A 27,904-nucleotide genomic window follows, 5' to 3' on the forward strand; every position below is an offset into this window, starting at 1 on the left:
AATATAGAGTTACGACAGGTCGAAACGTTACGAACGCTTTGTGGTTCGGGACCCTGAACACTATTGCCGAAGCTACTACCACAAAGAACTACATGGAGATTAACCACAATGTACGGCACTGAAAGAAAAATCATTTGCTCAATCCAAACCAAAGCAGTTGACGTGAATGCTTCTCTATACACTTAAAACTGTTCCTCTGCTTTTTCCAGACATTCATAACTAAATAGTCACATTAACTGCTGCTTTCAAATGCCTAATGTACTACACATGCAACCACTTAGAACACGAAACCAGATCGCGAAAGAGCAGAGTTGTTTTAAATATCTCGAAGTCAATCAAACAATCTCCTTTCTCCAATATCCGCGCTGAATTATCCAAACATTAACTTCACACCAAGATTCAAAAGGCGTTTCAGATTACATCAAAACGCATGACAAAACTACAGCCATCCATACTATAAAAAGATCCTGAAAGAACTCCTCGCTCTGTAATGATTACTTAAATTGTAAAAAACAAAGACGCCTGTTTGATTCTGTTGCCTTTAAGCGATTGAAGCAATGGAGAAGAACTGAATCAATACATTGCCTACTCGCCATGCCAAATTCAGGCACTTTGGTTTCCAAGAATTGTTCTTATGTTGTAAAGTGTTTTTTATCGGGGTAACACGAATTGCGACAGCTCAAGGAAGGGTCTCTCCTCTTTGAAATATCTCTATCAGGGGGAGAACTTTGTATTTAGATATTTGAAGAAGAAGCCTGTTATCAAACAATGACATTTAAGCACATCAATCACCCTTGTATGAGGGCTAAACTAGTGCTTTTATCTTTGAATAATTAAAGGATGTTTTCTCAATAAATTGCATCGTAGCAAAACATACATGCCTGCAGTGAGGTTTTAACATGAGTTAGAAATTTTAACCCGTTGTGTGTCTTTCACAACAAAGTTGAACCCTTCATTGAAGAATTGGCCAAAGACGACCCAACAAAGATGCACATGGTTGAAGTGTTCATGCATTTCCGTATCTGATGCTCTCTCTTTTTAATATCGTTAGACGTTCTTTTGATAATGGAATATATTAATCAATATATGTACGCCTCGTTATAATGCTTTGATCAAATGCTATATATATCAGGCGCCGTTCCACAAAGCGATCGTGGAGCCTCGAATGTCAGAACATCTGAGCACGGGAGTTAAGATCGTTTTAACGATACGATCACTTTGGATTTTTTTGGAGAGGATGATGTTTTTTATGCAAGCATCAAAATTTCAGCTTTCCAATTGGTGTGTGGATGATGAGCGCTCCTGGGCAAGACAGACCACACAGTGTAGCTAGGATGACATGTAATCACGTAGGTCGCCAACCACCGATCCATTGAGCTACTTCTCACAAGCATTGGTTACGCAGGCATATTGAAACCCAGAATCCCCAGTAGAGTAATTTATACCAGTGAAGTGTTGAAAACCGTGTAGATGAACGGGAGGTCGTAAAATGACGACGAAGGTCAAAACAGCTTCCCAACGTATTTGCGACCCTGCAACGACTATACAAATGAAATGGTAATGGCGAACGAACATGCATCACACTGCAAAATACGTTACTATCATAGCCTCTGTGACGAAGTACAGACGCTTTAGTGTCACCTCTTAGTAACAGTTTGCGTCCTCCGAATTTCTTCCGTAACGATCTTGATAGTTATTGATCCCTAATTGACACTTAATCTGACTGTTGATGCAATGATCCAAATGATGTCTCTCTCGTGTCACTCGTTAAACTTGTATTTAAAAAACTTGAATTTGCAAAATGGAATTATGACGGTTTTTCAGCTAGGAAATTAGTGCACCATTAGCGTAAACTCAGCGTAAAGGTTGTAACAGCTCCCTTCTCAATTAAAAGGGGAAGCATGTAACGAAGGAGACAAGATAAGGACCAGAGAATTCAATTCCCTTGAGAGTTTATCCTATAAACTATTTTTACAACACACGGTTTCAAGGAGGCCTGTGATGACCCGACAACGCTTCTGCCGCGTTTCACGTGTCTCTCAGGGCCATCACGTAATAACTTGTTCTTAAGAAATGTTATCTGAAACGCTTCGGAACTGTCATCTAAAATATATGTAAATATGTCCTCTGATGTGGACAAGTGAAATTTAAATTCATTTCAGGCCCGTTTATCAACACAACTGAAATTTGGATCTTGACAACCTTATTCAGTTTGAATATCTAAGTAGGCAAAACACTGCCCACAGTAGGACAGCTTCAATTGTTGCAAAATATTTAATTATGGTATTTTTGTTTGTTTGAACATGATTGAATTACATCAAAACGTAAAGGATTTGCTTCGGTGTGATGTAGAGTATGACAATATTTCATTCCTCGTGATGTTACCGTCCCCCCGTGATGCTCAAAACGTCACTCACATCGAACATCCCTACCATGGCTACACAACAGAGCCTCGCGATTTTCACCATGGCGGATATAAGGAAGTAGTGAGTGAGTTTCATGCCGCTTTTAGCACTATTCTATCAATATCACGAGAAGGGACACCAGAAATGGCCTTCGCACATTGTACCCATGTGGCTAATCGAACCCGGGTCTTCGGCGGGACGAGCGAACGCTTTAACCACTAGGTTACCTTACCGCCCCGGTGGATACAAGGAAAGAGGCTAACAGTATATTTCGTCAACTGGAAGAAGCGCAAAACAAAAACTAGCGTACATATTGCGCTGTCACGCCGGACAATATTTTACAAGGTGTCACGGACCCACAGGGACCGGGGAGATTCAGTTATAGTGGTATTTGCCACAACCAACAGATGATACCATGCCATCAGATCTTTGCAATGACCTGATCCAATTTGAATTCATATCAGCACGAAGAAGATCCTTTACGAACCATGTCATGTACCTCGGTCGAGCTCATTTCTATTACCAGGCTGACTCTGGATTCATGTCATGTTACAAGGGTTGTATCAGGCGCAGGAGACTCTGGTAATCAAGTTTGAGCTGCCCTTCGTATTGGAAGAAATTACACAGATCAGATGCATGCTCAATGTCCAACATACTGATGTTTATAGCCGGAACCACTGTTCTCACATGCGAACAATGCTGTGTGTATAGAATCAGCCTTACAATGTGTGGGAGGTGAGGCAAACTGAGGATTTAAGTCGTGTTCAATACTACTGCTATTAACACAGCGGTTAGACTTGCACAGGTTTCTAAGGTAAAACAATAATAGTTTGCAAACATAATAAATAACAGACTGGGGTCCTTACTGTCCGCTTATCTAGACTTGCCTCTTCGAAGGATAGAATTACTAAACATCCATGGGCTTAGCATTCAGTACAGCCTTAATTGGAGCAAGGTTACGCAGCGATGTGCATGCATGGGTGTCAGAGTGTGAGTGATTGCGTGCCTGTGTGAGTGTGTGTGAGATTGTGCTAGTCTAGTCTGATGCCCCTAATACAGTCTTAGCCCACTGAGATACATTGCAATGAACGAACTGCCATGAGGCAGGGAAACAAAATACCATCTTTTAACACCTTTCGGTATGCCGCCGATGGGGAGCTGGCTGGCCCACTAAACCATGGAGGTGGTGCATGATATATTGCCAACTTATTCAACTAATTCAGATTGTATGAGCATTCAGGAATTTTCATCCATAAGTAGTACATCATGCCTATCCATACACACCACAGACTATTAAAATGACAACTGATCGAGAAAGGCAGTGGACGATCAAGTTGTTACAACCTAGATAGTGTTCAAGTATTCGGATGGTGCTACCAATGTATGCATCGATCACTGCTAACCTAACCAATAATCAAGAACAAGGTTGTACTACCACGTCTTGGCATCAACTGATCTGAAAGTGGCGGACAGAAACCAACACGATAAATAGCCACCCAAATGTGAAAAAAATATTCTTAATGATCATTGATAAGAGACTTTAAAAGTCGCTAAAATTGGACCCAAAAAGTTCTTTGGGAACGTTCCGACCTTTTTGTCATTTCCTAATGCGCTCTGACGTTAATGTGCTTGGGAGCTCGGCCTGGCCTGAAAGTTAGGGAGCAGGCTTTCCTGTTTTCCGTCTCGTCCAGTGTAAATTTGATCGTCGGCACCAGGCTGAACAAGACGAGAAAGTTAACTCCCAAAATGCCTTTGTGGTCTTCTTCGTCACTTGTAGATTGATTAAATACATATGGACGTTGGCAGACGTCTGTGTACCTGGAACAAGTTCTTGGTAGAAACTCCAACACTGGAAGGACTAATGAGTATCCAGGTTAAAAACAAGAGTCATCAGAAGATGACAAATCCCCGGCCCCCATAAATTTGAAAGAACAAATCAACTGACAGTTACTTAAAGTCCAACTTGGGTTTTTTTTGGACTAGGTCCAAATTGTTTCCATGGAAATCAGGAAAATTAAAATGCCAAAAATCGGCAAATAGCAAAAGGCACCACTTTAGGTTCTGTTTGATATAACTACCAATTTTTGCTGAAAAATATTGATCGGTTTACGAGTTGTGCTCCGAAAACGAAGGCCATCTCTCCCTTTTAAGTCCGACTCGTTTCCATGGAAACCGGGAAAAATACAAATGCCAAAAATCTGCAAATATCAAAAGGAACCACTCTGGGGTCTGCCTCACATATCTGCCAAGTCTTACTGAACGATATTGAACGGTTTTCGACTTGTGCTTCGGAAACGAAGCTCACCCCTCTCTTTTGAGACTATGTTCGACACGTTTCCATGGAAACCGGGGAAAATAAAAATGCTAAAAATGTGTAAATAGCAAAAGGCACCACTTTGGGATCTGCCTCACATATCTGCTAAGTTTTGCTGAAAGATATTGAGCAGTTTTTGAGTTGTGCTCTGGAAACGAAGCCCACCCATCCCTTTTGAGACGAAGTCCGAATCGTTTCCATGGAAACCAAGAAAAATATAAATGCCAAAAATCTGCAAATAGCAAAAGGCACCACTTTAGGTTCTGTTTGATATAACTACCAATTTTTGCTGAAAAATACTGATCGGTTATACTTATAATGTGGTTGATTGTCGTATATTATCCTATAGCAGATTGTATATAAAACATCTTACTGATGCAATCTTCCTTGGGGTATTACTAATCTAAAGTAATGTCCGATAGCATAATGTGTTAATAGGGTTTCTTGTCATTATGTGGCCGAGACATTGACGAAACCACGTTAACGTTTAATTCCGGTAGGATGTATCAGTTCTAAGTAGATTCAAGCCACAGTGACAATTAGTGCAGTAACATATGGTTTAAGTAACGTGTTCTCAAGATATTACAATAAATCAGGGTTGTTTTAAGTCACACCTTGTTCTATGCCAGTTAGGAATAACAAAAACAGACCTGACACACTCTATCCGTGTGGGGAATCGAACCTGAGTCTTCAGCGTGATAAGTGAGCAACTTGTACTAACCATTCCCTTTTCCCAAACAAACCTCCCCACCCCCCCACCCTCACACACACACACACACACACCACTCACAAACGTCTGAGCGAGGCGTTAAACGACCAACAAATAAACAGTATGAAAGCGTGTCATCCATTCAAGTAACGAGCATTCAATAAGCTGTTACTTACGGTACTTAGGCTAATAGCGTCGCCATACGTGATGCGTTATTCCCGGGCTTTGTAGAGAACCGATACGTATGTACGTAATCCACTCTAACAGATCCACGCATTGAAACATGAACAGCCTCAATGCACTTCATCCTAATCAACACTCATAAATACCCCAAGTCTAACTAATCTTTCAAAATTCACAGAGCACACAAACCCACAGAGAAATTTAAAGCGCGTTTCAGTTATCAAAGCGACTGAAGTCAATTCCAACATGGGCGATGTCAACACAGCAAGTGACGCTCATTCATCTTACAGTTTCAATAACATGACCATCATTGTTGCACAATACCTAACTTGATCAGATCGGTATTACCATTCTACCAACGTCTTGCTACATAATGCAGTTTCTCACTCCAAACTGAAAAAGGCCATAATGAATAGACGCTTTCTAATAAGCAATATTGCTCTAAGGCAATGGAAAACAACATCAAAGGAGTCTCCTGAAGCAGGCGCTTCATCCCCCATCACAGCCATCAACGATAACCCAAATGAAAGAAACCATTGAAATCCCAATCCTCTGATCGATGATGGTGACATAGAACAGATTATTCCATTGGATGATGTGAGATGATAGTATGTTTCTATGATCAATAAGCTTTAATCTGATTGGACAAGCAAACATCACAAGGGAGAGAACATCATCGACGCCATAGTTAGGTGTATCCCATGGTGCACTTGGAGAGAATACTGTAGACAGGTCTCGAGACAAGGGACTGTTCTTGTATTTCCAAAAATACTTAGGTGATGAATTGTTCCAATACCTATCCTGTTGGTCCGACGTATTTCTCCCAGATGAATACAAGTAGAATATTTGTTGTCTGAAGGTCGTTGCTTTGACATGTATTGAATGTTAAGTGTATTTGTAACGTGTTTGGACGAAATAATGCTTCAGATATTAAACTGGTACAATATTTATGACGCAGCTTACACCACTTACAGCTTTCTTACGAACTTTGCCTGGTAATACATCATTCACAAATAAGTCCCCATTTTCATACAGTTTCACTCATTACAATCCATAAACATCGAAATACCGTGTTAGACTCATTTGTTATGTACAATTTACCATATCCTGGTGTCATGTATGAAATATGTCTTCATTTCTTTGCAGCGTCTTTCTTACTGCGAGAGATACTCACCCACAATAGAAAGCAACGCTATTTCTCTTAACGTATACTGGACAAAAATAGTAAGGGATATATGTAAATTTTGAAATTATGAAAAACGATCTATTTATTAATTGACACACTGATAAAATATCAATCATAAAAATACCAATATCCCTAACTTATTTTGTCCAGTATATATTGTCCTGGATGGAGTGGGTGAGTTTAGTTTTATGCCAGACTCAGCAATATTCCAGCTGTATGGCGGCGGTCTGAAAATAATTGCATCTGGACCAGACAATCCAGTGGTGAACAGATTGAGCATTGGGTTAGGATGACATGTCAACCAAGTCAGCGAGCCTGATCACCCAATCTCGTTAGTCAAGCATGGGTTACTGAAGACCAATTCTAATCCCGATCTTCACCGGTCATCCTGTATAGAACATATGGTCTATGTGTTATTTTGACTGATAAAGTGTCACAAACGGCCTTCTTCCCTTTTCTTTGTTAGGTTAATATCGATATACTTTGACATTTGTTGATTCGTTGTCACGGGAAAATGGAAAGCTATTTTTTCACGTGCAAGTAACAAAATTTGTCTCAAGTGTCTTGGGCGAAATCATGACGCCAGTTGATTTTTTTTTAAAATGACGAGACGCGGGAAACGTAATCGAATCAATATATATTACCAAAATCGTGATCGAATCAATATTGTAAGAAATAACGCTATAAGTATACATGAAGTCGTTGAATTGCAAGAACACGTTTCAAGTCTGTTCAGCCCCACATAAAACAACATTTGGGCACGATATTGGCAACCTGGTACCACAAGTATAGATAGATCTTCCACAGGTTCTATCCATCTGGGTTAGTGGTTAGAGCGTCCGCCCGGAGAGCGGAAGGTCGCGGGTTCGATCCCCGACCGCGTCATACCAAAAGACGTTAAAATATGGTACTTGTTGGTCCCTGCCTGGCGCTCGGCATTAATGGGTACAACAAAGACTGGTCGGCTCGGAGTCAGTATAATGTGTCTGAGTGGGGTATTCATGCTTCACTGCGGTATGGTATCTCAGTGGGCTAGCACTATAAAACCAGCTTAAGTCTGGGCTAGTACAGCAGCCGCACAGACACATACACACGCATGCACGTCGTCATATGAGCGACATATTTTCAAGCACGACGTTAAACCCAATTTCACCTCACCTCACCTCACCTGTCCATCCCTATTACTACAACATGACAGGATCGTTACGCGAGCTCTTCGAAAAAGGACACCCTTAGTCTGTCATAAAGACCCTGAAGCAAATATATAAGAAAGCCCATGCAAGTCTAGAAAATGTGGTAAGTCTAGATTTCCACAGCTTCAGGAAATGAATAAAGTCTCAGGGCTCCTTTTCATTATATTTTATCATTTTTACTATGAGCTTTTTTCTGTAACATATGTTGATTTCAGGAACTAGTTGTAAGTCTAAGACACCCTCTGTAACGTACACTGAAACACAAATTTCTGGTTCGGGACAAATTGTTCGTCACCGTTTCCAGTTGCCTGTATGCCAGCAGGATGACGTCACGTTAGCGTTGTGCATGTTGTACATCATCCTAAATCTATTCTAACTGCAGAAGTGATGACGATTAATTTAACAGAGAAGGCTCTGAGGTGAACAAGCACAAAAGAAACACAATTCCCTTCATTATAGATATGTGTAGTTAATGTAGGTGCTTAATACGAAAGACATTAATTTCAGGGTCATCCTTACCGCCAGAAAAGAAAATGGCAATTGGAATAAATTAACAGTCAATGTATGATTAAAAATCAATTTGAACATTAAATTCTTCACATTTTCAATGAAGTATGTTAGTGTATGATACAGATTTTGTCTGATGTTGACCCGTGAGGCCAAGAAGGTCATGAAAGCTGTTATGAACGTTATAGATAGTAATGTCGACACTTTCAAGAGTTGACATGTACTCATTCCACAGAAAATGGTATCCTTCCCAAAACATATCTGTACAAAAAATAATAAAACACCTGAATCAAGTTTAACAGATATCCAACACCTCGGCAATATAATTTATTCTGAATGCATCTGGGTAATCAAGCCTTTCAGTATCGTGTGATATGTGATTTATCGCTTACAAACCGTAAAAGGAAGAGAAACAGAACATATCCTTGTGAGAGACCATATTTTGATGCAGAGTGAGTGGGTGAGTGTGGTTTAACGCCGTTTTTAACAAAATTCCAGCACTACCACTACCAAAATGGGCTTCACACATTGTACCTATGTGGAGAATCGAACCCGTGACGAGCGGACGCGTTAACCACTGGGCTACCCCACCGCCCCTTTTGATGAAGATACATCGTAAGAGCTAGGTAAAAGCACAGCAGAGGGATGGTATGGAGTAATGAACAACAGATTGTGAGGTAACACGAGAGATCTGCGAAGGCTGCACTGCATGGAAGGCAGTGAGTATCACGTGGAGGGAGACATACTGGGGATGACATACCAAGAAGGTATGCCACAACCTGTGTACGTCCAACTACAGCCCGGAGTAGGTGAAAGCGGAGGCTTTTCTTATGTTATTGCACTTAGGGAACGACCGTTTCATATTTCGTTTGTGTGTGCGTGCGTGTGACTGTGTCGCCATGTGGGTGTTTGTCTGTCTGCTTGTGTGTATGTGAGTCATTCTGTGTGCATGTGGGTCAATCTGTGTGTGCATGTGGGTCAGTCGTGGTGTGTTTGCATCTGCATGTGCGTGCTTGTGTGTGTATGGCTGTCTGCATGTGTGTCAGTCTATGTGTGTGCTTCTGTGTCAATCAGTCCCCCCCCCTCTCTCTCTCTCTCTCTCTTACCCCGTCCCTCACACGCTCTGTGTCACCGTTATGTTTGGGGTTTTCCTCCTATATATTTCATTCTGGGATTCCATTTGGTACAGTAACAATCTAAACGGTGAGAACGAACACTGATATACATCGCACGTAGCTATAACACAGTATTGGAAAAATAGCATGGCTAATGCTGAATCCAAGTGTTGGCATACTAAATGTCAATAGACGAGTCAATGGGGAGTCAAAATGTTCGACATGTTTTTGAATTCTCAATTTATATACCAAGCGTTTCTCTATGTTTATATTGGGAAGCACCCATACCATTCATTGGACACTTTTAAATTACTCTTCATTGCAATAATATGTCAAAGTGCTTACTCGCCATGCTATATCATTTAACTCCAAGTCGTTTGACCAGTATTGCACTGGCATGGCGTTCTACAATTTCAAAGTGAGGACTGACAGCTCGCTATAACTAGCTCATGGGCACTCGATTTACGTGAAAGCCGTAAAACAATAAAGTGGTTGCACTGCTGTAGGTTAACTGTCGTTGAGACATCCCCCGTCACTTGTGCCACGATCAGTACCGTTGCTAGAAGTTACGAGCGTCAGTTGGACAGTTTTGAGAGATTAGTGAATACGCTCAAGCAATGACACGGCAGGGAATACTAATTTTGACCTAAACGAATAGTGCCGTTCATGGGAAACGAACCTAGGTCATCGACAAACTCACGATCCATATAGTCGACCACATGGATCACTCGGGACGGGATCAAGCCCCGATTCCCAACACGTCCACCTACATTAGAGTACGTGTATGAGCCAGTGGTGTAAAGTATGATACTGTTTCTCACGCACGTAAATCCCAGGGAATAATAGATACCCAAATGGGGAACCACGTGGTTCGAAAAACGACCTTGGCATTGATTATTCGTGCCGAGACGTATTGTCTCAATTACTGTCTATCTGTTCAATATAATTGTGAAGTGTGTACATCTCGTTGTGACCAGGTTGTAACCCCACTGACAGCAGTACACCGCTATATCCACTCAATTAAAGGTTGGCAATACACATGCACTTACAGCACAAAACTAATATCCTATAAGTAAAAAAAGCCACGGATTCCGTGGAATTATCTGAGTCACGATGAATGTGTACTTGTATTGATTCGGGCTGAAACAGATCGCGATTAAACATGCCGCTCGTTGGAGGCAACTTAATGGAGTAAGTCAGTGAGTGTGGTTTTACGCCGCTTTTATCAATATTCACGAGATGGTGAGGAGCACCAGAAATGGGTTTCACACATTGCAACCTTGCGGGATGTTATAGTCACAGGACTGATCCTACCGGGTACCCATTTTCTGTTGTGTGAACAGAGGCAATTTTGAACAAACTCTCTTGCCTCACGTAAGATATCATCACATGTATCACACGTGCTTCGTTGTGGTGCAGGACTGAAGTCCTAGAAACTCTCAGGAGTCTAGCTGCCAAACACGGTTACCCATCCAAGGATTCTCCTGATTTATGACCAAAGCTCTATGCACAGGACGGGGCGGTGGGTAACCTAATAACGTTGGCTCGTCACCTGGTGTTAATATTGCTACGGCGTAAAACCAAACTCTATGCACAAGACCACACACCACCACACTATGACTAATACATACAAACCGAATACATTTTGGTCATCGTGACATAGATGTCAGTAGTATTGAACAAAACATGCTGTAGTAAGACAATTACTACCATTTATTTCAAAGCTTTTCCAATTGAAAACTGATATAGGGCAGAACACATATAGACACAGATATGGAACTGTCAACTATCACCTTTTCAATGTAAGTGGATATTAAAGCGGTTATATACATTCTCGTATTCATATATGTACATACGTAAGCAGCATATGACTCACTGGAATGCACTTACGTATATATAAGCATTTGTGTGTGTATATAAGTATCCCAGAAACGTTTGTGAGTGATACCACACAGTTATCGACCTAGTTCTCTGCGGGCCCTTAATACAATCTTGTAAACAGCTACCTAATTCCCAGACTATACACACTACAGGGCGACGCCAGCTAATTTGGGCAAGAGTAAATTGGGCAACTGAAATACATGAATATATTCGACACACAAACTGGTTGCCGTATCAGCAATTTCATGAAGAATTGATTTATTAACAAACAGCCATAGGGTACACCCGTACTATTTATGGCGCGCTGGTTCACAATTAAACCACCACAGATGACCAGTTTCTGGTCTCAGTGACCAAAGACGGAATGACCATGGAACTGAAATAGCGGTGCATGCCATATGTTGACAGTCGGTATTATTCAGGAAGTGTAGCACCATCCATTCCAGCCGCGTCGCTATCCACCATCAGCGTCTGTTAGGCATCAATGCCTTGAATAGAAATACTGGGGTGTGAATGGGTATCATACGTTGAGGAAACTGACTTCTCCATCGCCTGTCTCGGATGTGATGGATGACGAAGCTGGATCCAAGCTGCCTGTATCACCCCGCTTCCTTGGAAAAGACGATTGTGATGCAGGCTATAAGAGATTCTACTCCTGGTGATCGAATAAGTCATTATAGATAAGGACTTTTTTCAGACAGACTTTCGTGTTGCTGTATATTTCTGTATTAGCCGATACACCTCTTAACGCTCTTGCGATGAAATCCGACAGTGCTTACTGCGTCCTACCGAGAGGGGTCTTAAGTGCACACTACCGGAATTACAAGTGCAATATGTCACTTTTTTCGAAATGAGACTAAAAAAATGTCTAGACCGAAAGCCATTACATGGATGATGATTGTGTTTTGTGTTAAAAGCATTGCTTTTTAAATGATTGCTATAGAAATAGATCTATATAAGAAAAACAGAACAACACAGGGCAGCTGTATTAACACAATATGAATGTTTGGGAACGGATCTAAACACTTAATGTCTCAATTACACTGTATATTTAAGAACCGTACGCTGACGTCAATAACGACTAGTGGTTGAGCTTTAGACAGTTTATCTACACATACAGTGTGTGGGAGGACATTCCGGTGCGAAGTACGGCTTAGAAGTTTATCACCTTGCTGAAACACGAGCACTGGTACAGTGCTGGCAAACCAATAAACATAACCAGGACCCACGATCACAGGATTCTGGCACGGATAAGGGATATAACTCTGTATAGGAAATCGCGGCGGCTACCACTTAACTGATGAAACAATTAAAAACATACATTTAAATATATAGGGGTGTATATTTATCGATTGATTTTAGATCGAGAGTGATTCACTGAAAGAAATATAACATCAATACACCGCCACTTTAATCAATCAAAAATGTTACTACTGCACATTATTGTTCACGGGTATAAATAATAAATGCTACTGTCAGAAGTAGAAAGATGGATTGCACATTTCGCAAAAGATCTAGATGGAAATATTTCTTTACATCTAATAATTCACAGTTAGGAACATTATACAAGCATTATACATGACAGAGAAGCAATTACCACCAGCACATGGCCGGGGCTCCCCAGTGACTAATGACCAAACCATGTTATATGGTTAAAGTAATACATGTATAAACGCCCTCAGACGCTTCCCAGTGATAGGTGAGGAATCCCGTACCTCGGTTACTTTGCTCTGAATAATTGCCGAAGTGGGATTTACCTTGACAGTAGCACGAGTGATTAATCAGAGCTGAAACTGATTACTCGTAGGACGTCTCATAAGTGATCATATCTTTCTTCGGCGGTCACACATTTGCATCTAATTTCCACACGTTCACAGATATTGGACACAGGCTCACATATGTCGTATAGACAGTATGGCTGGACTGCATGTGCCCTATATTCACGTGTGGTTACCCCGATGCACTCTCTCCGTGACATCGTTGGTAGTTTAATGTGTATGGTATCAATTCGTCGGTTTGAGAATTACCCCAGCTGGCTCGTTATGCTTCCCTTGGTGACATTCATAGAACGCAATGTAACGGCATGGTTGGATAAAATCCCTGCACAGTATCCCCTACAATGAGTACAAAGTAGTTATTGATCAATAGCTCAAAGATCTAGCAATAATGTGTACATTAACAAAGCTTCGTGTCGTATTAAAGACTTGAAATATGGATTGACAATGAAGTTGACCGTAACATTGCTTTTTCTGAAATTTCACTCTCCATTGTGTCCGACATGTTCATCTCAGATACTCGTGGCATATGTTTAGTACACTACGATTATAACGAACACGTTTATAACGAATGTTGGATATACCGAACTGTATCCTTTGTCCCGGTAACTTGCGGTGTATTTCATTGGTTGGTTGGTTTGTTGGTGGTTTAACGCCGCACTCAGCAATATTCCAGCGGTTTGTGAATAATCGGACCAGAAACCCAGTAATCAGTCAAAATGCGGTTACTATAACGAAGTAGAAAAATAGGTGCTCGAAGTTCGATATAACCGTAGTTCACTGTATAATATGTATATTTTCTCCTCATCACACTGCCACCCGTTGAAACTCCTGATCGTAAGTGAGTGCCTATGGGAAACGTAAATAATCTAACCTTGACTAGCCAAGTCAGAGTTTGAAATAGCAAGCGGTGATACATGCCGCCGAACGTGATAGCTCAATCAGACATTGTAACCATCCGATACTCATTAGTAGTAATAATTTGCTATGCTATTCATTGTTAGTGCTATGAGCATACCTGGTGTGGAGTTGGAGGCTGTTAGACACATTTTTAGTAAGTGCTGGGCAATTATTTCACCATCTTGACGACTGACAAAAAGAAATGATGTCCACAGACCTCCTATGAGTTATTTACTCGCCTTTATTGACATGATTCAATCATTTGATACATAGTGCTGCTTTCCGGTTCTGTAAACTCGCAGATACTTTAAGTCGGGTCGTTGTGACACGAGGTCTGCCTGTTCATTCTTTAATACATTTATCATTGAAAACTAAATTTATCATGCAAAACCTAAGTGTGATATCAATACGTACAAAAGTTCCAAATCAGGTGATGTATTCATGGATTTTTCCTTCCTCGATATTCAAGGGAATTACATGTACTATCAATTAGATCCTAGATCAACACGCTGCGTCAGTTCCAGTTCAAGCCTGATTCAAATGACGCGAATGCACGAAACACATTAATCGCATTAGCAAGACTGACTGACTGACTGAATTTGGTTTTACGCCACTTTTAGCAATATTCCAGCAACATCACGGCGGGGCACACCAGAAATGGGCTTAACACATTGTACCCATGTGGGGATTCGAAAGAGAAATTCAGAATAAGTGCTGAGTAAGAAATGGGATACACTGTACTTGTGACGTCAGTTTACTAACGGAACATTGTTGGAGTATGGGTCCAAGAGATGCATCACAGTGGAACTGGTGGCCTAGAACCCTGGATTGACGAGGATGAAGGTTTATTGAGATCAAAAATAGAATCAGAACTAGCAAATGCATTTTGTATCAAGCTTGACATTGACCAACATTTAAATAATATAGAATGAAAATTGGAAGGTTATGTCGACACTACTTTGAATTTTCGACAAACACTTTTTTCGACAAGAACTTGTTTTGAACAAGCACTAAACCTGTTACACTGAATTGAGGTTCAAAAAAGGAACGTGAACATGAGTGTCGATCAGAGTGAAAACGACTTCGAATAATCGATAATGTATTTTATGAATACACTGCAAAACGCATATCGACCACAACTAATCCTCCCTACCATCAGCACCCACCGACAACACCTCTACGTTAAAGAGGAAACATGTTATTATGTGTTTATAATATGTGGAAACTAATCATATGATAGTTACATCTTTCATCACACACAGTTCGGGAGTCAAACACGATTGAGTTTGCAGCCCTAAATACAGTTACCGCGATGGCGAATTGGCGTGAAGGCAAGATTCCCGCAGTAAGCCAGGGAGTAATTATAGACAAATCTAATTAAGCAATAGCCAAGCTTTGGAACCGCAGACGGGCTGGACAAACATGTTTCACGCATGGGATGAAAACGTCATTGATTGCTGGCGATTGTTGCATTATTTGAGCAAATATCACTTTTGATAAGATCATCAAGCTAAACCCATTGATCGAGGGCTGCGTTCATTCCCCGGTTCCAGCAGTCACGAGATTTAATATGACTTCCAGTTATCACTAACGAGCTGTCGATGAAATTGTCAGCTGAATTCACTCTTCTGAGGAAGGTCTTTGCCTTTGTAACGGTAACTCTGTATATGGGTGTTACCGGTTGTATCTGGAACGGACGCACACATTCCTGTTTGTTACCTGCAGAAGAAATTAGCTGAATGCACGTGTCCCTTACCAAGGAAGCAGTACGGATGTAGAATATTACTGTTTCAGGTAAAGACGGATGTTTCGGGGAAAGCATTCTTATCCTAATTTGAAGAATGATTTGGTTATCGACATGTGTAAGTTCTAATATGGTAAGCCTGATTTGTAGCCGCTCCCAATGAGCCCCACTGAATGTCAGAGGCTGCATGTTTTCGAAAGTGAATTTTCATTAATTTCTGTAGAGATGTTTCCAATGGCAACTTTAAAACTCTCCCGATACTATGATTTCTTTGCCCGAAGTACGTATTTAAATGGAATTGAGAAAAAATACACTAATGCCTACAAATGAGTTTACCCAAGGGCATTTCTCGTGTATTAAAGCAAAACCCAATAATAGTGATTAAAAAAACTCGTTTCAGCAGCAGTGGTTAAAAAAATAAATCCCCGCCGATAACACATCCATATAAACCGCCGAGGGTCAGTCGGGAATTCAGTGTAGATCTTACCTAAGACAGTTGAGCATTAGAGAAGCACTTATTGCTTGAATGATCTGCAAAGATATGTATGGGATCTGTCTGTACACAACCGATGTATTTACCATACCGTTCGTCCTTTAATCAATTCGTACCCAGACCAGAAACATGCGCCAAGAAACACTTCGAAACACTAAGATTTAATTTATCGACGTTTTACGACATCCGCAAAGCAATCTCTGCTTTGGTTGCCACCAATGGCGGCGCGAATGTCTCTCGTAGTGACTAGAAGCCTACAGGATGGCAGGCGAACTGAGATAAACACACATTTTCAGCTGTTTTTGTCATTAGGACAGAAAACAATTCTTGCTGACATTTCTAGCATCTGTCAGTTCATTATGTTCCGTGTATCGGCTCTAGACATTCCTGTCTACAGCACGACTCCGTCGGAAATGTTTGTAAGACGAAATACATGAATATCTGACATTAATGAAAAAGTTGGCTCGTGAATGTTGTTTTCGAAACAGCAGTTGTTGCCTCTGCTTCTGTTGCTGCCCTTCATATAAATTTACAATAAAACATAAATCTTCGAACGATAGATAACGTTTTGGTTACTTCACCCAGAGTTGCGGTTGCGGTTGCGGTGCACAGTACATTTTCACGAGAGTTTTATTAAAATTTCAGAACTAAAGATGTGTGTGTGTGTGTGTGTGGGGGGCGCACTCCTGGATCCTCCTATACAATATTATCATCTGGAAACACACACATCACTTTCCCATAAATAGCCGATACATAAATGCGGTAGCTATCAATTAACTCTACTTCACCTAAGTCCAGTTAAGACAACGCATCCTCCTACTCAGAACAAATCTTAAAGATCTATCCTAAGATCGATGTAACGCTCAATTTTCGTATCCTTCCGTCCAAATGTAAAGTGCATATTGAGTAAGAGAACCACCTCTTTTTGCACTCAACATAACGCGATAGTTTTCGAGAGTTCTATGGACTTCGAGATATGAGGGAGCTATTGTTGATAAATACCAACACATTGTGCCTTAGACTACGCAGGTTCTGGACGCATTACCGAGCCTTTACGGCCGAAACCGTAGCAGAATAACGAGATAAGTATAGCTCTGATCGCATAGACAGACTCTCACTGGGTTCGCCGCGAGCGATGTTCAGATAAAACGTTTTTTGTATGTTTTGTCTGTATTTTTGGAAGCCTGTATGCAGTTCTTTAAGACACGGGACTACGTTTGTAAATATTTACTGCTGAAAGGCGTCGGGAAGTTTAATGATCAGCGCCAAAAATCAACACTGTCATTAAGTACGTGAATACAATTGGAAGGTTAACATGCATTGAGTGATTATTCATTCTGCCATACGTCTGTAGTGTATGGTTGAGAGTGAGTATGTCTTGTGACGAGCCCTCGTTCAACTTATACTCGGGGAGTTTGGAATTGAAAAATATTTCAAAACCAATGATCTTAATCTTTGCGTCATTCGGAAAATTCGCAAATTGATTCGATAGATCCGAAGCAGTGATGACCACAGGCATCCAATGCTTGACGATAGGACCAACGTTCTGATACCTGCTCATACTATCAATCACTAGTCTACTTGGGCGTAACTCGTTTACTTATTGCTTGCGGCCTTCTATGATATGGCTTAAACATCGTTCACTCAAAAATCAAGAAGAATTCAGTCAGGTGGGACACTCTTCCTGGGAATACAAACCTTTGAGGACTGATTGTAAGGACACATACCTTTCAGGACTGAATTTAAGGACGCCTACCCTTTATTACTGATTGTAAGGACACGTGTCTGTCAGGCCTGATTTTAAGGACACAAGCCTTTCAGGGCTAATTTCAAAGTACAGAAGCCTTTGAGGGCTGACTCTGAAGGACACATACCTTTCAGGACTAATCGTAAAGGACACATGTATGTCTCGGGACTGATGTTAAAGGACACATACCTTTCAGGACAGATTTTACCGGGCACATACCTTTTTGGAAGGGTTCTAAAGGACACATACTTTTCAGCAGGATAACGGACACATCTGAGAGACTTTAAAGCTACAGCTGCAGACTATTAGCGCATCTGGCGTCTCTCAGTGGCTATCACTATAGCACATCTGCCATAAACAAGGCATTAACGCCTGGTAAATATCATTTCATTAAGATGGCAGCTACAACGGAGGAAGCTGACAAGTGACTGACATGTCCGGGCAAATTGCTAATACCATTCTGACGTATGTAACTAGCCATCCAATAAACCACTGCGAGGATATGATGCTTATTGAATTTTGTCAGATTCAGAATATTTCATTGCACCGGTAATTTGTCGGGCTTTATTCTGACACGGGACTCCACATCTATTCCATGTCTAGATTCGTTCATTTCCGAAGAACCAATCAGTTTGGATAACCAGACCTGAAAAGAACTTGTAGAAAGACACCAGTTCGAGAGGAAGGGAGATGTTGTGTATAATTAATTTGAGAGAAAAAGGAGAGCTAATTACAATTTCAACACGAGACCAATGGGCGGTTGTCGTAAAATGATATTCATACCTCAGTCGTGTGGTTCCTAGCAATGGCGTTTAGCAGAGTTAATTGAGGCAAGGGTGTTTTATAGTTACGCTTGTAATTGGGTAGCCTTAAGATGGCAGTTTCCACCACTGCGATGGAACAAAATATCCATGACACGATCCTTGCAATAATACATCCAGCACTACTGACGCCAAAGGTATGCATGCTTAACGTGACAATCAAAACAAGACGCCACTGAAAGACAGTCGAGACACAATGTGAAGACCCGTGTTGAAATGATCTAAATGACACGCGAGGGTAAATATGCCACACAATCTGTTAATCGGCCACTAAGGCAGAAATGGTAGCTTTGGAAAAGCCAATTGCAACCCCTCGTCTCTGAAGTGACTTCGATATGTTTGGTAAGAGTTATTAGCCCTTCTCGTTGTTATCCTTGGGACACAATTCAAAAGTATTTTTAGCCGCATCTGTAAATGTTGCTCAAATGCTGGCAAGAAGAGAAGTATAGTTTATAAGTTCTATAAAACATTCACATCAAAGAATTATCTGCCACAAGTCTAAAGGCATCAGGCATATTCGACATGTTTTATATTCAGAAGATGTTCAAATTGTCTTTCCTGTACCTGTATGAATAGAAATAGTTCATTATTACAACATTATAAGGGCATTTCAGAGCGGGAAAGAGGTACTTCATACCATTTCATGCTTCTATTAATAACTGCAACACATGAAAATAGAAAACATTTTTGACAAATGGCATCATAAGCGTACTGAGATTGGCCACCGAGCCACATTAGGCTGGATGTGAATGGCTGTCCGACCCGGGCCTTATCTGGAGGCGTTTGGTTCTATAGGGAATCCAAACCAACGGGCACATATCTACTTACTTAATAAACGTCTATATAATAGAGGAATCCCATTTGATCATGCAGGTTGACTGAACACAAAGCCCCTGCTAGGGCTTTTGTTAGAAGCTTCTCTCCTAAATAGTATAATCCATACGCTGTTTCGTTTCAGACAGATAACTTTTTCTGATTGGGCACAATTCGGCAGTGAATTAAGAGATGGGTTTTGAAATGCGTTTCTTATTTAGTTCCGCCGCCGTCCATTTATGAAATAACTTGTTGGTGAGTGGTAGCGAGAAGCAAGGTCAAGGTCAAAGGCAGTAAATAAAACGTAATCTCAAACTGAATTATACTGTAAATCCTTGTGGCGTTTTATGGCAGAACTTGCGCGATGGAGTGGTAATTCAATACTTAACCTTTAAATTACATCAAACAGAAACAAGCCTGTTTCAGAGTAGACGCATACATGAACAGATACTGGTAAACGTTGAATATTCTTCTAGTACTGATTGACGCTTATATTTGAAAGCGTTTATATTTGGAAACCGTTTTTGCACTGTTTACAAAACATTGTGATTTTTTACAATATTTTCAGTTTGCTTATGTGAAATGGTAGGTGGTTTTGTGATGGCCAGAGTGTTCGTCCGTTGTAACGTAGGTACGGGTTTATTTCTCAACCTGGTTGTAATGCGTGGCCGATGCTTCAAGATCCATCAGTTATCATAGTTCAACCTGGTTGTAATGCGTGGACGTTGCTTCAAGATCCATCAGTTAGCATAGTTCAACCTGGTTGTAATGCGTGGCCGATGCTTCAAGATCCATCAGTTATCATAGTTCAACCTGGTTGTAATGCGTGGCCGTTACTTCAAGATCCATCAGTTATCATGGTTTGCTTGTGTTTACTTTTGAGTTGGTACTGGTTGTTTGACTTCTGACAATGAGGTGAGGTGAAACTGGGTTTAACGTCGTGCTTGAGAATATTTCACTCATATGACGACGTGCATGCGTGTGTATGTAATGCTGTATGTGGCCGATGCTTCAAGCTTGTACTAGCCCAGACTTCAAGCTGGTTTTATAGTGCTAGCTCACTGAGATACCATGCCGCAGTGAAGCATGAATACCCCACTCAGACACATTATACTGACTCCGAGCCGACCAGTCGATCCTTGTTGTACCCATTAATGCCGAGGGCCAGTCAGGGACCAACAAGTACCATATTTTAACGTCTTTTGGTATGACGCGGTCGGGGATCGAACCCGCGTCCTTCCGCTCTTCGGGCGGACGCTCTAACCACTACACCACGGAGGCGGTTTTTCTGACAATGAGGAAGAATGATGTATGCAGTGTTTAAGACACTTAACCTCTGACGAGAATATTATTTTTCTCTTTGTCGTAGCATGTCTTCTTTAAAGGCATTAAGTGAGCACTACAAAGGTCACCGTCACCTTAATACTGACGGTTTTCTTCACTGCCTTTCCACATTCTGCGGAAGAGAACACTTTTTGTTGCATCGTCACAATTCATGGAATGGTGCAGCAGCAGGAGCAGCAGCAGCATCCCCATCATATGTTCACGGTGGAGTGCTCATGTAGCAACTTCAAACGTCATCACCGTTCTCTGACTGTCCTTTCACTGACGTTCTTGTGATCGTTTGGAGATCACACAACACAGGTGAGGTGAGGTGAAATTGAGTTTTACGTCGTGCTTGAGAATATTTCGCTCTTATGACGAACACAATACAGGTAGCTATAGAGAACTGACCATACTTGTTGACACGTAATAATTACCGTGTCATACTGTCCCCGGTTGAGAATCATAAGCAATCATGGGCTCATGGTAAGTAGAATTCCTCAGCGTCACAGCCTCTGAACTTTGTCGAATATCTGTTCGTAACGTGCGGATTGTGCGTATTGGTTGTCTCGGTTGGACCCAGAAAACTGTATATTTACCATATACACAGTACAACCTGAAGTACATTTCCATGTCTATATACACTTTGTATGTATGCACATTTTGTCTATTTGTTTGTTGAGTAACGCCTCACTCGGTATTATTCTAGCTATAAGATGATGGTCTTAAATAACCGAGTCCAGTTATTTTCACAACATAAACCTCGATCTACCCACCTGGAATAGCAAGACATGTATCAGCCATGTCAGCGAGCCAAGACCACCCGATCCCGTTAGTCGCCTTTTAGAGCAAGCATGAATAGCCGAAGTCCAATTGTCACTCCAATTTTCAGAGGTAATATAGGGCAATGAAACTCCAACGTTACAGAATATCACGGCAGTTTGAACCAGGCAATGTGTGGTTGACGAGAATAAGTAAATGTCCTTGACGTCTGGGTACGACGTCACACAAGCAAAGACGTCCTACCTGTAAATCTCCCAACCTTTGACAACTGGATCTCACTATAATGGGACATTCGGTCCTGCCTCTGATCCAAATGTTTAGTCGAGAGCAATAATTTAAAAGAATGAATGTGCTGTAAAACGTTGAAATGAGGACATTGAATGTATTCAGCTTCAAAGCTTGACCGCCGCCATATAGCTTGAATATTGCTGGGTGAGGCTTGAAACTGAACTCACTCCTTTAAAGCTTGAGGAGTTAGCCGAAAAGAAATCGGATGGGGGTATCACAAAACATGACGTTTGTTATTCATCCGACGGCTTGGATCGAAAACAGTACAATCAAAAACAGATTTAGCTATTCTGGACTCGATCACTTATAGGCGCACGTGGCAGAGCGGAGTGATTGCGTCGTAAAACAACACCCACTCTCTCAATAAGATGGAAACCAATTGACGGATTCTTGCACATCTGATCATTGGAAAATACATACATGAAATAATTAAAAACTCCTAAAATTTAGCGTAGGCCCATTTCAAATTCACACGTCGCATTTTGGAGGTGGCGAACCAAAGTCGTTATGTTATGCTTAAGACATGTGTAAACCCGATTTCCGGTATTGCTGCCTCATATTGTTGAATAGCGCTTAAAACGGCGTAAAACTATACTCAATCAACACAACATCGGGAATTCTTTCCGCACTGTATATGTGTCTAGTTGACAAAGTCAAACATGTAAACATTCTACTGGCGTGGGTTCAGGCTGGGCACATTTCAAACAAATAATCAATACAGAGACATAGTTACTGCTTGTGAACAAACGTTGGCAACGAACGAAACAGTCTTCAGATCGAAATATCCAACGAACAATCCCTTTACGTACGGGGGAGGCAAATCTACTGATTGGACCACGTGAACGGTCACAATTGTGTTATTTAAAAAACATTACGAAAACAATTCAACTTTTTTTTTAAAAATTAAGTAGCGACAATAACTAGGTTTTACTCTTCGCGACGATCGCGCAGTGTCTTTGTATTGGCTTAGTGGTACTGTCTATTGTGGTGTCGATGCCGCACTGTCAAGTGCACAGCAAATGGATTGATCCCGCAGACATAGCACACCAAGCGAGGTAATGATCTTGGTTTCTTTTGGTCATTGTGGATGGAAGCATTTCTAGGTCAAATGTGTTCAAACAACCATAAACAACGATAACACTGTGTCAGTAAATCAAGACGAGGGCATCGAGAAAGGTCATCCAAGTCATAAAACATCCTTGATCTCATTTTACTCATCTGATTAAGTGCAAGCATTTCGACGTATGTCGAACTTCTTTGTTAACTTTCGTCACGAGTTCATATGTGTCCTTTGTGTTGGCGTCCACATACCTGAATTAAGTACACAACTTTCATCCTGTACTAAATAATAGGAAAGAAATTCAGTTTACAAAATGGTGCGGAGTTTGCTTGGTGCATAAACCGGCATTATTAATTCCCCGAAAATGGCTTTATTATTCTTTTGGAAGAAATAGGGCTGTTTTTTTCCAACCAATATGATAATATCCCATCGCCAATTTCCTTTTGATTTTGATAAATATTCTCTTTGCTGTGTGATCGATTTCCATAAAGAAACTATCAATATAATAATCATAGCAAACGAATGATCTCTGCCTTTCCTTTCGGTTGAGGGTCTTAGGTCTCGGCAGTTGCGTTGTTGTCACGCATCAACCGATCAATTGTGGGGTTTCCAAATGCGAAAATCAGCCGGGCTACCACGGTTGAACACTGAGAAGGATTCATTCATTTCTGATAAAAACCACAAATCAAAATTATACAGACTGTTTCTCTATACGAGTAGAAAACACTTTTGCCACTCTTGCAAATCTATAGGTTTTTCAGAACCCGTTATGTGCGTGTGTCTGGCGTGCTGGTTCCAATCTCACCCAGTGGATACCTCTTCGCAACATTTAAAGGGTTAATCGACTTTGGAAAACCAAGTTGATGGATTGCAGAGGGCAATCATTACCAACAACCTACGTCCATTAGTGTGGAGTCTGCTGATATAAAAAATGTCGAGGGAAAATAGGAAACGAAAGGTCGCCCAAACGGAGGAACCATTGGATAATTTATAAAAAATAAAATCGATTATTTGTACAAACCGATTATCGGTATAGAGAAGCATTGGTCTACGGACCAGTCGATCTGAGTGGAGTTTTGTTCAGATCGTAATCTGTGATGCCCAGTTAGATGGTACGAACAGATACGTAAATGAAAAGCTAATGGGTTTTCGCCAGAAATTTGCCAGCGCTGAGCAGATGGAATTTCGATAGCTCAGTGCTAGGAGAAACTAGGTGCCGGTGTGAAGATACCTCTCTGGAAACAACATGCGGAGGGCGAAAGTAACATATGATGGCGTATTCCTGGAAACGAGTCTTTGAGTGCCAGAACAGTACGTACACTTGGCAAGCGTTGGTAAAACCTGAACACGACAACGGGACCATGGATACGTTCCTAGAATGTGGATGTATTGACGAGATTTGCATGACAGTGGTTTTAACGAGTTCGGTTCATCTACAACATCTGGTCCTTGTCTGACAAGTTTGAGATGAAGAGAGGTTTGCATTTGGAAATATATTCAAAAGATGTTTATTCACGAAACAGTAATCAGAGTGACTGTGATGAACAATGTTTGAATGTTATAATACTAATGTTATAATACTAATGTTATAATACTAATGTTATAATATACTAGTGATGCTAACAGAATTGAATGACGTATTGTTGACCCAGTTCGATGCAGAACACACATCACGACTAGAACAGAAACAAGAGTACATTTCCATTGTCCAGATATCATGTTTAATTTAAACATATCTCACTGTATGAAATGACAACGAGATTGGGCACCAGTGCCAAACCTATTGACGGTGTGTCCCTTCTGACATATCATGTTAAACATCATGGCTCCAGCAGAAACGTTGTCGGTGTCGTTCGGTCCAAATATGCGCTCGGCATGGTTCCAACTATGGAGAACATACACTCGGTTGTCCTAAAAATACAGCTAGAATATGTTTTGTTGCAGAAATCACAGGGTACAGTTATGTCCCTTTAGCATGCCAGAACCCGAGTTAAATACGCATTATTACGGTGTGTGTATCATGTTGTTTATTTGCCATAACTATACTCATATTTCTTGATTTGTCAATGCATATGTCATGTCGTCTACTCCGCCATTCTCCTGGAAATAAGGACAACAAGTAACCTTGAAACTTTATCCATGTATAATGGAGGTGTTGCTATCCACAGGTTATCGTCTAGGACCTGTATAACATTCGATTTTATTATCACGTAATGATATTACTGAAACGTTGTATAACATCTCGCCCAATCACGCACTCCCGAGAAGCAGATTCGCGGTTAGGGCTGTTACACCAGGCACCAGTTGTTTAACATAACATTTCGTTTCCGGTGTTTGAGCTATCGTATCTAGATTAAAAGGTACTACTAGTCATTCACAATTTTTCACTGTTGTTGTACCGTCGGCACTTCATACAGATGATCACAAGAAATCCAGTTACACTAACTGTCACTCAGAATACTTCCAGAACCAATTCCTCTGAGGATGATGCCACAAGGCTTGCTTCATGGTATGCTGATGAGGAGTGCCTTGTGGGAATGTGGACTCGGGGGTATCAATTTCAGCTAAATGGCATTTGAGTTATCAAAATATGAAATAATATTTGAAAAACGCCACGAGGCTATTGTATTAGTTCTGGAGACGGCTCCCAGTCCCGCACGGAGGGTTCGCTGACGTTCATCTGTCGGCTCTCATCAGCTGCAATCGCCAACACCGTCACAATCAGAACAACACGTCGCGATCGATACCAATAATTGACCTTTAATTTGACCCGTTTAATGACAACAACGTGCCCAGAATCAACTCGGAGCCTCACAGAAAGAAGGTAGTGCTATGTGGTCAGTGATGTCCTGTGGTTGGGAATTGTTGTCAGTCATCACTGATAAATGATATGGTTATATTTACATATCGCGGATATTTTCTGTTGTTTTCGAACGCCGTATTAGAAACATTCCACCACATGACAACTTTGGCACCAGTAATCCAGGGAGTGATATTATGAGCAATGCCCTCGCTGCCTGGGGCAGGATGACATGTGTCGGAACAAAGGGACCGAGCAACACCAAATTATCCAAAGTGAAACGGGGCGGTAGCCGAGTGGTTAAAGCGTTCGCTCGTCACGCCGAAGATCCGGGTTCGATTCCGAACATGGTACAATGTGTCAAGCTCACTTCTGATGTCCCCCGCCGTGATATTGCTGGAATATTGCTAAAAATAAACTCGCTCACTCACCTCAAAGTAAAACGTGAAGCTGAGGATCTGAGATTGCAACGACGACATGTGTGTTTGTCGTTTATCGCCGCGCTCAGCAATATTCCAACTATATAACGGCAGTGTGTAAATAATCGAATATGGACCAAACTGCCTAGGGACTGACATCATGAGCAATGATTTTCGCAACTATAGTCCGTCAACTGAACTTTTGGCACCTTGTTTTTCACAATTTACCTTTTAACCGAAAATGCCTTCAAAATGTTTTTGTGCATACACTCTTTATATGTTATGACCTATCTAAGGTTTAAGTTTCACAATTGTATGTCAATTATTAAAGCTTCTTATTAAGAAGCCATCTTATAAAAATATGAAAACTAGAAGTAGTTATGCAAGGGAGTAAAATGATACGATGGAACAGCAAACAACATGGTATGACACGCGTGCATGCTGTTTACATTGTTACACCTGCAAGCAAATCTAAAGGGACTGTATAATCATCACAAATCCATTTTAAACAAGTAGAGTTATTGAAGTCTTTAAAGTCTGGTTGCTCAATCTCTTGTATCTTAGATAATCTATATCCAAATTTGGACAACAGCTTGCATATGGTATGCTTTGATACATTGATGTCATGGTCTTCTTTTGAACAATATTTCTTCAGTTTGCTTGAAGATGTAACCGACACATGACGTCCCTCACCACCCTTCTATCGAATTCATCAAGCTTTCTTTTCTTTGCATGTTTTGAGACGGTCCCCGATTTAACTGCCACGTCATCGCCAGGCTCTGAAATAGTGTCATGGGAGATAACTCTTTGCAATTTTCTTTTCCAGATCTTGGTGGCATTAAATGTCTTTTGGAGAAACACTCAATTGAAAAAAACACTTATTTTTCGCTTTGCCTCGCGCTTGAAAAAGTTGTAAACTCTTTTGATGATTTGCCGGTCATCTTTGTACAACATCGTTTTCACCACAACCTGTATGTTGACGATCTTTGACATCACGTAAGCGTGCTAATGTAAATACCCCGTGCATGTACACATCACGCTGACACACATTTTACAATGTTGTTGGCTTTTCCATCACGTGCGTTAAGCCCTCGTAAAACTCTCCACAGTTTTACAATTATTATATGACAGGTTTAAAGGCACAATCTTTAATAATCATTTTAAAATTAATAAAATCGATATCTTGTTAGGTCACGGTATACAATTACCATATGAACAGAGTAGTGTTTTGAAATATTCAGGAGTTTTATGTAAATTGTGAAAAACAGGGTGCCAAAAGTTCAGTTGACGGACTATAGGGAACGATGACACCAGTCGCCTCTTATATACAAGCAGGAGTTGCTGACGACTAGTTCTAACCCAGATCTTTTGGGTTTCACACATTTTACCAATGTGGGGAATCGAACCCGGGTCTTCGTCGTGACGAGCGGACACTTTAACCACTA

The 27,904-nt window shown here is 41.0% G+C and overlaps 1 protein-coding gene and 1 long non-coding RNA gene across 2 annotated transcripts in view; one reads left to right on the top strand and one right to left on the bottom strand.

Moving 5' to 3' along the window:
- LOC124269627 (neuroligin-4, X-linked-like) overlaps nt 1-27,904 on the bottom strand; it is a 143,497-nt gene that overhangs the window by 84,839 nt on the left and 30,754 nt on the right.
- LOC124269628 lies at nt 7,929-27,391 on the top strand. The gene is made up of 3 exons (XR_006896555.1): nt 7,929-7,967; nt 10,609-10,610; nt 27,236-27,391. It is a non-coding gene; the product is annotated as an uncharacterized LOC124269628 (long non-coding RNA).

Source organism: Haliotis rubra, unplaced genomic scaffold (assembly GCF_003918875.1).
Source record: "Haliotis rubra isolate DU_JTF1 unplaced genomic scaffold, ASM391887v1 Scf146, whole genome shotgun sequence".
Classification (NCBI taxonomy): domain Eukaryota; kingdom Metazoa; phylum Mollusca; class Gastropoda; order Lepetellida; family Haliotidae; genus Haliotis; species Haliotis rubra.